Source organism: Gouania willdenowi, chromosome 19, assembly GCF_900634775.1.
Source record: "Gouania willdenowi chromosome 19, fGouWil2.1, whole genome shotgun sequence".
Taxonomy (NCBI): Eukaryota; Metazoa; Chordata; class Actinopteri; order Blenniiformes; family Gobiesocidae; genus Gouania; species Gouania willdenowi.
In genome coordinates, this window is record NC_041062.1 from 23445459 (window position 1) to 23458237 (window position 12779).

Consider the following 12779-nt stretch of genomic DNA (forward strand, 5'->3'; position numbering starts at 1 on the left):
ATTATTCCTCAAAAGAGAAAAGAGAAGTCCACAGGAGCTCTGGCACACACCGGAGGTGAGCTGTGTAGTGAAATAAATATAGATGGTGCGCTAGCGCCCCCTCTCACTCTGAGGTCAAAAGTTGAATAGGTTTCACTTCTGTGCCGTCCAGAAGTGAAATAAAATTAAAATAGACATTTGGAAATGACCAAATTACTCCAAAATAACAGATGCACAAACTTGGGGTATTTGGAAGCCGTTGACAAAGTTTCAGGTCGAACAGGCACCACGTCGGGGAGATATTTGCTCCACATACAGGCACCCATGCACGCACGCAAACACACACACACAGACCTTATAGATAGATGACGGACCGGTATTACAGACGGACACGTTTCTGGCGGATGTTTTTAACCCGCCAGAACAGAGAAGAACAAGAAGAAGACATCAAAACACGTATATAAGTAAATGAAAGTTGACTAGGATACTCTTATGTTTTTCATATCAGGCTATCATATCACCGTCGGAAACACTTCCGTTGCGGAAACACTTCCGTTGTGGCCATTTTGTATTCGTGTTGTGACCTTTTTGCATTCGTGTTCGTTTCTGTAAATGCATTTAGCTGACACTTCCCAGCCACCTTAATTATTGGCTCCCGGGCCTTGAGTTTGACAGATGTGGTCTAAATCAACCATGTTCCCTATTAGTGGGTGAACAATCCATCTCTCAGTGTATTTTGCTTCACAATGATAGAAAAAGCCAACATGGAAGGATCAAAAAGATGTGAAACCTCATGTTTAAAACCCAATAAGTCAGAATGATGATGAGGCCCTCCTTACACAGTCCGTATTCAGATGAAAATAAAGATCAAACCAGCTTTTGCCCTTCTGCTTCTCATCAGAAGGGCAAAAGCTCTCAACCTCTCTTGAACCCATGTCCGACAACAGATTTAGGTTAGACAACCTTATCTGCTGTTCAAACACTTCATGACTCACAGCACTTCCTGCAAGCACATAGTAAAAAAGGATGTTACATTTTCAGCTCTCAGTAAATGACAGGCCAAAGTGAGCAAGCGCTTGGATCAATAAAAAGCCTGATCTACAGCTCAATGCTCTGATGACAAGAGTGATGAGTATCACCTTTAAACCAAAGTTGCTGTCTTCATCGACCCACAACATGAAAAGTGATAAGGCCCTCAGGTTTTTCTCCTTAAAAAGATAGTTGATGAAATAGACAACATGCTCTTAAAGGATTTATCCTCAGTCTTCATTTTCACACTGTGTGAAGTAAACCTGGGTTTTCTCCTGTCCTGCACTGCCCCGCGTCTGCATTTAGGACGGACAACAGTCACCGTGAAATAAGAACTAAAGGGAACAACAATTATGGCCCCTTTAAAGGGACACGTTATTGAAAGACTGATCTAATTTAAAGGATGCTCATCAACACTCAGGTGCCTCAAAACTTACATTTTACTGGTCAAATGCAATGGTTCTCATCCTCGCCAGATCCCCTCAAGGAACAAAATATTTTGTTGAGTCCATTTTTGCTTATTTTTACCATTTTCCTGCAACTGCACCAAACATCTTTTTACCTATTTTCATCACTTTTTCTTGCCATGTTTTAGCTAATTGTACTGCATTTTTGCTACATTACTCCCATTTCTGCAACTTCTCCATCAAAATGTAATGCCTTTTCTGCAATTTTTTTTTTCCACTTTCAAGACATTTTGGCACTTATGAACCCTTTCCACCACCTTTCCACCTAATGTCATATACGGCTGTCACTTTAATTAATTAATTAACGCCGTTAATCTTTTTTTTTTATTATTTAATTTTATTTATTTTTTCTATTTTAGCACTCCAAACTGTGAGGAACCTTTCTCATTTCAATAGTTCCTGGTGTACCCATAGTACTAATGCACAGGCTACAATACAAAAAGGGAAACTGTTTCTTAGCTTCGATTGAGTTCATTTTGGAAAACAAAAGCCTAATTGTGTGCAAATTGTGCAAGAAAGAGTTTGTGGATCAGCAGAGCTTTGCAGCCTCCGCTACCACCTCAATGCTAAACATGTAGCAGCCAGCATGGACAGCTAGCGCAGACGCTCAGACAGTGCTACTGCTACATGCTGAGAGTACGCCGTGTTCAACTGGACAATATGACAGAGTTCAGAGCCAAAATGAATGAGTCCATGAGTGACAAATGAACAAAGTCAGTGGATAAATATTATCTGAAGGAGAGAAAAAGCAACAAGTTAGGTGTTCAATAATTGCATTGCTCAGAAAAGTTTTCTTACACGGGATGTAATGATTCACTCAACTCCCGATACAATTCGATTCACGATTCATTTTACAAAATGGGACTGTAGACAATTGATTACTGAAAAATATTCCTTTAGTTTTGGGGGGAAAAAAATAGAAAATACTGTACTATTTTCCTTTTATTTTTCATTGTCAAAAGAATCCCTTGATAAACTATTCAAAACAATGCAATTTAACTAAAAATAAATCTTGAATGAAATAAATAAAGGAATAATACAAATGAAGAAGAAGCCTATTAATTTAAATTCCGGTTCTATAGTAAACAATAAAAAACTGTATAATAGTAATTTTTCTTTTTAAAAGTGCCTTAACAATTGGCCTTTCAAAAAAAAAAAAAAAACAGTCATTGCCCTGTATTTATGTCAGATATTTGTTTGGACCAGCAGAGGGTGCTGGTAACCCAATGGTTGGTTGGCATGCAGTTATTCTAGCAGTGAAGAAGAGATGCTATGCTAGAGATGCTATGCTAGCTACTAGAAAAACGTGACTTTTACAGATATTCACGAAATACTACAGATATTCTTTCGGTTCTAAAGGGGTAAGGAATCATTTAAGAACATGTTTAAGGGTAGAAGGCGGCCAGAAAGAAAATAGTAGCAGATTGAGCCTGCCGCCAACACTTCTGGATAGCGCCCTCTGCTGTTAAAAAAAGCACTGCGATTCAATTTTCACAGTATCGATGTGAACCGTGAACTTATAGCACGACATATGGATCTGATGTTTTATTTAATTTTTATTTTATAGAAATTGGAGGTGGACAAAGGTCTACATCAATATTTCCCTGATGGTCTAAAGGTGGCAGCCAGTGCCGGCCCAAGCCTCTTTGGCGCCATAGGCGAGATTATCTTATGGTGCCCCCTTATTTTTAAGGCACCCCTTAAAATACAAGCAATTGATATGGAGTCATTAGGTTATTGTGTAGAAAGCTTATATAATAATGCAAAAATACTAGTATAGTTTCTGGGTGAAAAAAAAAAAAAGGTGTACATAAATTACAGTAGGGGCCCAACAAGGTGGTTTGTACCCGGGACTCAAATGATGGTGCTACGCCCCTGATTATCTGAGAAACATTCTTGTGCAAAGCTTTGCCTTGAGAGCAACTGATCAAAAAGTAGTGTTATCTTTGAGCTTTTCTAATCAAAGAGTGTATATACTCAGTAGCAGGAGGAAAATCCTCCTAATTAGCATTAAGAAAGGGAAATGTCTCCATGGAACTGTGGGTGTCGTGTGTTTAAATCACATTACAGACAGGACTTAGAAAAAGCTAAGAAATGCACTTTGATGGCAGCTTGTGACATGTACAATCTCTGTTGGTCTTCACAGCCGAGACTCCTTTGAATTGACTTTACATTGAATTGTCAATCAAATAGAATTCTACTGCAAGACAACCAGATGAAGGCTTCATTTAGCAGCTTGTTTTACTAATCAAAGTTGTTTTAAAGTTCAGGTGTGTTATAACCTCACAATGAAATCAAACCAGGTTTCCTGTACAAATTGTAAAAGATATTGATTGATACTTTTTTCTATATTGAGAGGTTGATTGGGCAAGGGAAGCATGAGTTCCGTCACAAATAATTTATTAACGTGACTTTCTCTTTCGACTCAGACAAATCTTACAAAAGTTATATTTTTCAGCTGTGGAATTGAGAAAGTTTTTTTATGTGAAAAAATACAAAAATGTGATAAAAGACTGAGGAAGTAGAAAAGTTGGAACGCTGTGTCTTTGCTGAAAGTGCTGTTGCGAGGCAGTGGAAACAGCATCAGTTAAGTGTCTAGGAAGAGGTCACATGTCAAACCCAGTCACCCAGATGACACGCGACACATGGCTGTGTCGAATTCGCCTCAACTTCACACATTAATTGCCTGCTATTCCCTCTGCTAAGCAAGTGCGGGAATCTGAGAGGATGTACTTGATTAAAGTGGAAGGATCTGGTTCTGCAAAGGCAAGGACATTTTATTTGTATAGAGCATTTTACACACGAGGCATTTCAATGCATTCTACGTCAATAAAGGGGCGACATTTAGAAATCATTTACCGGGTAACTGAGTTTAAAAATTAACAATAAAATCATTTTAAACAGAATTTAAATTCAACAATACAATGATTAAAAAAAAGTGTCCCACCCAGTCATAGGCAGTAGAGAAAAGAGCTTTGAACTTAGATTTATTTCATTTCAAAATGCTGACATTGGATGCTAACCTCGCTCCCCCACCTCATGGTCACGACTCCACTATACCTCAGTCAGAATCAACAGGGTGGATGAAAACCAATAACTCTGAGCAGGCTTGTCTTTGTCTTTTCACGTCCTGTGCAACTCTTTTTCGTTCGGATCTTACATCGACTCAATCAGAGGCTGAGAGCAGTGATGAGACACCAAGACCTCGAACAGAAAGTGGATAAACAGTAGGTTCTTTCAACTAATCACTGTCTGAAATTGAATAAAAACACTAAAGAGGAGCTGAGAACTGAATACTGATTTTTAAAAATCATTTTAGATTTCCATTTTATTTAATCATACAGATTTTGACCGGCACTTATGTTAAAACTGATCGCCCCCACGCTACGTCTAAAGTGTGATTTTGCGCAAAAATAGTTTCTCTGTCAGCTTGGAAGATGGTGGAAAATGGCTAAAAAAGGCAGTTGGATTTAAAGAGCTTTTTTAAGTGAGGCTAACCCTGAGGTAAAGAAGTCCAAGGTTGTTTCTGTGGAAATCACAGAAAAGAGCAGCAGCAGTTAGCGTAGCTAGTAGCAGCAGTTAGCATAGCTAGTAGCAGCACCTGTAGCGATGATGCTAATGCAGGAGAACCTGCCTCCAACAGACAGGACACAGGAGGAGAACTATCCAGGGGACATGAGGAGGACTCAGGGACAGAGAGAAGAGAAGGAGACCACGGTTAAAGTTCTGATATAGACATTAAGACAGATGGTCAGTTAAAGCTAAGATGAGCTGCTGCTCTAGGTTTATGAAAGACAAGGCTGGCCTCGGCTAGAAATATAGAAAACAGTTGCGAAGATACAAAGTTCTCCATGGTTGTAAAAGTTTGTAAATATTATATATTATTATATGAGTCATCGTGATGAGGTGTTGCTACATCCACCAGTCATGCTCCTTTTTCTTTTTTGTACAGAAATCAACTTTTCCGTGCTTGTATGAATGTGACAAACTCAGTGTCACTCCAGCTTTTCTGTCGGCCTCGACATTTCTGAGACAATTTGTGACAAAAATCCTTGATTTATGGTAACAGTGCACAAAAACATCTTTTTACTGTTAAATTGGTTATTATACATGATGTACTTACCAGTGGCGGATGCTTTAAGACTACAAGGGAACCTCAGCTTCCCCTAAAATCAGTGGTCAAACATGTAGTGTTGTGTGTACATTTCATTGACTAAATATATGACAGAACACATGTATGTTTAGTTCAGAATCAGCTTCTTATAACAGGAAACTGACAGTGACAGCGTGACGTTCTTCATTCATTACCGCAGCGTCACAGTGTTAATAAACAGTGGTGAAGTTCAGCTTCAATTGACTTCAATGGGAGAGGATTTAGGGGTTGATCCACTGCAGTCAAACTAGACGCTCATTGGATAAATGCTCGGTTATGACGCACTTAGTCCCGCCCATCGGACGCCGGGCTTCACAGGAGGTCTATGGAGCAGTGGGCTGGATCTGTCTGTTCCGGACGCTGGAATAATGGATGATGATTGGATGATCTGTCTCAGGCTAATTCAATTTTGATTGACAGCGAAATGAGCCAATCAGAGAGTATGACGTTGTAAGCACACAGGCGGGTTTTTCAAATATTTCAGTCCGTTGCTCTGTGTTGACACGGAGACTTTGCTGATCCTCTCATAGCGAATTAACTTCTGACAAACCTAGTGTCTGTTTTTGGTGTTTGTGGAGACTGTTACTGCTTGTGTTGTGAGACTTTTGACCAAACACTCACACTCCAGCGCGCAGCAGCTACGCACGTGCATGCGTGTGTGATAATCTACAAATAGTTGTTGACAACAAAATGTGAATTCTACTAGAATTCACATTTAAATAAACAGATACATTTTCTGAAGTAGGCAGAAAATGAGCTTCCCCTGCATGAAAGACCAGCAGCCGCCACTGGTACTTACCCTATGAAACATATAAGTTGTGTTGGTGATGGCGCAGACACTTTAACTCAGTCCCTCATCAATATCTAAGCTGTAGTGTGATGTAGTGACCAACTATGCCCTGATGGTGGCATCAGCGCACTTTTCGATGATAGATTAGCCACTGATGCTACCATTATCTAAAGGTGAAGAAGCTGGGACGAGGGAGATTATGGTGCAATGAAGTGATATTATAAAGAATCCAGCAGCTCACAGCTCCACATACTAACACAGAACATGTGTGGACCTGAGTGGATTATTGATAATGTTGTGATCGTGAGATAAAACCATCAACTTACCGGGCTAAACGGGTCATCACTGCGTGTCAAGAGGAAAAGGAAGTAAAACAATGAACTGTGAGCCATCCAAAGCCTTGTCTCAGTGTTGTTGTTTTTTTCAGAAGGAAACCAATGTTCAGATGTTATAGTTTTCAATAAAGCAAAAAAAAAGAAAAACGCTTCAAAGTCGCTGACAGATTGTTTTTTTTAGAAAAAGCCTGTTTTCTCAGCTTTTTGCTCTGAAACTGGTGATTTGTGTAAAACTTGCTCTATTCAACTGCTGATTACAGAAGAACTAAACAAGCCAGAAACATTATTGGCTTTACTCTTTCAGAGTCTGGTGTCAGATTTGATGTTAAGGCAACTCAGAAAGAAATCATGACATTTTGAAACATTACATTTACTGTAATAAGAGTCAACTTCATGTGCAATTTAGCTTAAGCTTTTAAACATCCATCTCCCTGTTGCTCATGTATTACTACTTTTATGTATATTCAAATGACAAACGATTTGATATATTGTGATGTAGAGAAGCATATTGAATTTTAAGAAAAAGAAGCAGAAACTTTTTTTTGACAAAATAAGACTTTTTTCAGAACAAATGTCTTGCTTGGATAAAAAATAGAAACATCTTAAATGAGAAACTCAAGCTGAGGTGAGACAAAGAAAGTGTGTTTATTCATTGTTTGCTGCTCTAGCTTTGACAAACATGTTGTGTGCACAGCGGCCGTGCTTTTCTCCGTGTTTGGCCACACAGGGTTGCGTCTGCGACCCGATCGTGCTTCCACCTCTTCCCTCTTTATTTACTTTGAGTGGGCAAAGCTACAGCTCTGCCACGAGGCCCCTCGCAGAGTCCAGCATCAGCGTCCAACTGTGTGGCTGTGTGTGTGTGTGTGTGTGTGTGTGTGTGTGCTCACTGTCAGCCTTGTTTTCACTAAGCTTGAGTTGAACATGGCAGCTCAATCCAACATTGTGTAGCGGGACAATAATGAGGCTCAGGTGCTGTTTGTGTTCACTGAACAAAGACCTCCATGACACAAGATCATTTTTGCAGTTGACAGGACACAAAGTGGGGTGAAATCCATGACTTTACTGTGATTTTACACACACGTACGCTTGGTTTCCACACAGTGGTTAAGATGTGTTAGTGGATTTTTCACTGCAGAGCTCTGTGACAGTCCTGTTCGCTCTGCTGTCACTCCTCTACCTCTTAGCACCCATGGGCGAAAGGGAAAATAAAATGGCTGGCAGCTGATGAACACAGTCTTTACTGCCAGTTGAGCTCTACAGGTGAAAACAATGGTTCCTCATACAGCAATATTCTCTTAAATGTATCTCATAGTTTCTCTTATTATGGTAAAAAGAAATAATGACATAAATCAACTCCACATGCATCAAACGTTCTTAACCTCCAAATCTGTTCTTACTAAGTTTAGACTTTTGGTTGGGCTCGGGCTCAGGCTTCATTTTTAACTTTTTTTTTAAAATCTCTATTACATTAATATAATTTTTTAATGAACACAAAAACACTTCTATATTGTTGTGGTATCATTTCTAAATTGATTTCTACTAGTAGTGGGACGCTCACACATACTGATCATATTGATCTTGTGCAATAAAACATTTTGTTGTTATTTGTAGATCTGTACATTCAAGCTGCTATCTGTGTATTTATTTGTACATATTATTGTGTCATATTTAAATTTTCTATTGTTTTTGCTGTGTTTTTATATTTATTTTCTTCTCTCACTGGCACCTTGGAGTTGTACTCAAATTTCGTTGTACCCTGTACAAGGACAATAAAAGAATATTCTATTCTATTCTATATTGACGGCGTTATCGCGTTTCGTTGTTCAGCGTTCACATTCACTGAATATTATTTGCTGGTTTTGCTCATTCCTCACTTGCTGCTGGAGCACAGGGAACAAATATGATTGGGTGCTTCACTCAGGTCTGTGCTCCACGCACGGGCCGCCCGGTCTGGTCTGCTATGCTGTAACAGACTGGGTTCTATGTTCTGGTTTTGTGTATTCAGTGGATAACTGATGTGAGATTTCCCATGGTCGTGAAGGCATCATGGTTATGTGCAGCTTTCTCTGCCAATGTGTACCTTTGTTTATGTGTCCTGAGTATTGATTGGCTGGGAGACTGGAGAAAGGGCGGGCGTAAGCGGGGAAAAGAGTGAACAATTCTGTTCCCACGGGAGTGTGTGTGTATGATGGTGTAAGACGGTTCTTTGTGTGTTTGATTGTTCATTTTTGGCGTGTTACTACGACCTCCATTAAAGCCTGTAAAACTGTAATAATGGCTCGTCACGTCAAGTCACCCCCCGCCCCCCCACTCGTTGTGTGAGGCACTACGCTAATAATCTACTGGCTGCAATACGTTCAATAAAATAATAATCCCTCATCCTTTATATTTATCATTATTATTATTATTATTATTATTATTATTATTATTATTATTATTATTATTATTATTATTATTGTTGTTGCTTGGTTGTTTCTTTGTTTTGCTGGCTTGTTTCTTTGTTCTTTGTTTTTTGTTTCGTGCACCGCCATTCAAACAAAAGAAGAAGAACCAGGAAGTGGAGAGATACTTGCGAATCTCAGCAAAAAGAGCTTCAAAAAAGAAAAGACTGATGCGTGGGCAGTACAGTCCGTCATATTTACATTGGTCCTACATTCGGAGTGTGAGTGTTTGAGGTAAGCGGCCGGTTAGTGGCACTTCTTCAACTGTGACCCTCAGAAGGAACAACCAGGATTTCAAAGATGTTGGATTTTCTTACGACCATATGATTGCTGATTGGGAGCTGGTTGTGAGGTGTTAATCACTTCTCGTGACCCCATGCATACTACACGACTCACGATTTAGCCGAGACTCGGCCCGATCCCAAAAATAGACACACGAGTGAAAAATCGTCTCAAAATGGGCCAAAAATTGTACAATGTATGCCCGTTTTTAGTCACAAGTAAAATTTAGCAGCAGGCCTGCTGTTTCTGCAAACAGCTGACATGTAAGTGAGTTCCAGGAGCAAGAGTGAGTCCAGAGACTTGGGAGTTGACATTGTATCTGCTTGGGGTCGGTGTAGCCCATACAATAGGTTGGTGCAAGACATTAGTCACACCACAGACCAACCCCTTCAACTGGGATTTCTGAGCCTTAATGTGGTATCAACAAAATGTGGGTGTTGAGTCATATTGACATGCAGCAAACATGCAACAGGTCTACAGATATAACAACTGGCAGTATAGAGAAGAAACCGAAGTAATACATTTCAAGTTGCACTGAAATATAAGGACTTTTGAATCAAATCCAAAATGTGATACTTCAGTACTGGTGTTACAGGCACAGCAAACACAGAGAATTGGCTAAACATGTGATGCTGTTAATGCCTGTTTTTAATCACATGTTTAATTAAAAATATCAATTGTTAAAATATACGATATTGTAAGTTGGACTATAACTTTTTCTGTTGTGCCCCCCTTTGAAGAATAAAAAACTCTCCGCTGTGTGACCTTTTTTTGAAAAAAATAAATAAAAATTACCTTATTCTTCTTCAAATATCATAAAAATAACATAACATTTACAATCACATATAGAAGAGTAATAAAGCTCTTTATTAATACAGTGCAATTATGGTTCAGCAATGCCACTCTCGCAGCATGTCCCAAAAATGAACGGGTGCTATCTATAGATATAAACAATTGTTCTCTTATTTCTGTCTTTATAGGGCTTCTAGCATTAGGCCCAGTGTCTATTATATATAAATATACTGTATATATATGAGGACAGCCTTGAATACTGTCTGTAACATACATGTTTTTATTTGTGCCTGACACCAGCATCAGGAGAACATGTAAACTCCACACATAAAGGTCCCAGTTACACCTCTGGAGCAACACTAACCACTAAAATCCTTATTTGCATGGGTGCACGGTGCCCACCCTGATGACATTTAGAGCAATATTGGCCAGTTTGGAACAACTATTACTGTGGAAATGAGGCAAGAAACATCACCCCAGCATCACCCCAGCACCTCATTAGCTAGCGACAGCAACAGCTGGCTTTGTAACGCTGTGGAAAGATCTAAACTGTCCCCAGGGTTCTGTCAGGTCTAAACGCTTCCTTCTCTGGCAGCACAGCTGGATAGGACCACGTCATCATACAAATATACATCCAATATTTTAATCACATAGCATCAGTATCCATTGATACTGCTGACAAGAAAGATCACATAAAGCTTAAGGATAATGATGTTATCTTATCAATGTTTAATAGTGTCTGACAATTTACATAAAATGAATTAATGCAAATACCAGGGTTTTTAAAAACTTCTAAATAACCATCACTTTGTGGGAAATACTGTAGTGTTACATTGTTTCAGACACACTAGAGAATGACTTTAGAGATTCAATCTCAACTAACTACGTCACATATGACCTTCACAATCATTTTAATTTAGACACATTTAAAGATGGTAAAGTTTTCTCTCAAAAAGATATACAGTAATTACATACAATATAATTAAACTGTATGACACTAGTGATGTGACGTTCCGTTTCAAGGCTATGGAGCGTGTGTCGAGTAATCCAATCACCCAACAAGGTCGGTACTTATTCATTTCAGCAGATTTTTTTTCATAATAATATGGAATTTGCAATGCAACTTATATTTGCTCTCTTTAATGATATTACACAATTCATATACTTATTATTATGTTAATGTGTATATAGGTAGCTTATATTATAATAATATAGGTAGTATATAATATTACTGTATTTACATTGTTTATCAGTGGGGCAAAAAATCATTTAGTCAGCCACCAATTGTGTAAGTACTCCCACTTAAAAAGATGAGAGAGGCCTGTAATTTTTATCATAGGTAAACCTCAACTATGAGAGACAAAATGAGAAAAAAAAAATCCAAAAAAATCACATTGTAGGATTTTTAATGAATTTATTAGTAAATCCCTCAGTAAAATAAACATTTGGTCATCTACAAACAAGCCAGATTTGTGGCTCTCACAGACCTGTAACTTCTCCTTTAAGAGGCTCCTCTGTTCTCCACTCATTACCTGTATTATTGGAACCTGTTTGAACTGATTATCAGTATAAAAGACACCTGTCCACAACCTCAAACAGTCACACTCCAAACTCCACTATGGCCAAGACCAAAGAGCTGTCAAAGGTCACCAGAAACTAAACTGTAGACCTGCACCAGGCTGGGAAGACTGAATCTACAATAGGTAAGCAGCTTGGTGTGAAGAAATCAACTGTGGAAGCAACTATTAGACATAAAAGACCACTGATAATCTCCCTCAATCTGGGGCTCCACGCAAGCTCTCACCCCGTGGGGTCAAAATGATCACAAGAACGATGAACAAAAATCCCAGAACCACACGGGGGGACATGGTGAATGACCTGCAGAGAGCTGGGACCAAAGTAACAAAGGTTACCATCAGTAACACACTACGCCACCAGGGACTCAAATCCTGCAGTGCCAGACGTGTCCCCCTGCTTAAGCCACTACATGTCCAGGCCTGTCTGAAGTTTGATAGAGAACATTTGGATGATCCAGAAGAGGATTGGGTGAATGTCATATGGTCAGATGAAACCAAAAAAGAACTTTTTGGGAGTAGAAAGAACACCATATCTACTGTAAAGCATGGAGGTGGTAACATCATGCTTTGGGGCTGTTTCTCTGCAAAGGGACCAGGACAACTGATCCATGTAAAGGAAAGAATGAATGGGGTCATGTATCATGAGATTTTGAGTGAAAACCTCCTTCTATCAGCAAGGGCATTGAAGATGAAACGTGGCTGGTCTTTCAGCACAACAATGATCCCAAACACATCGCCCGGGCAACGAAGGAGTGGCTTCGTAAGAAGCATTTCAAGGTCCTGGAGTGGCCTAGCCAGTCTCCAGATCTCAACCCCATAGAAAATCTTTGGAGGGAGTTGAAAGTCCATGTTGCCCAGCAACAGCCCCAAAACATCACTGCTCTAGAGGAGATCTGCATGGAGGAATGGACCAAAATACCAGCAACAAACCAGT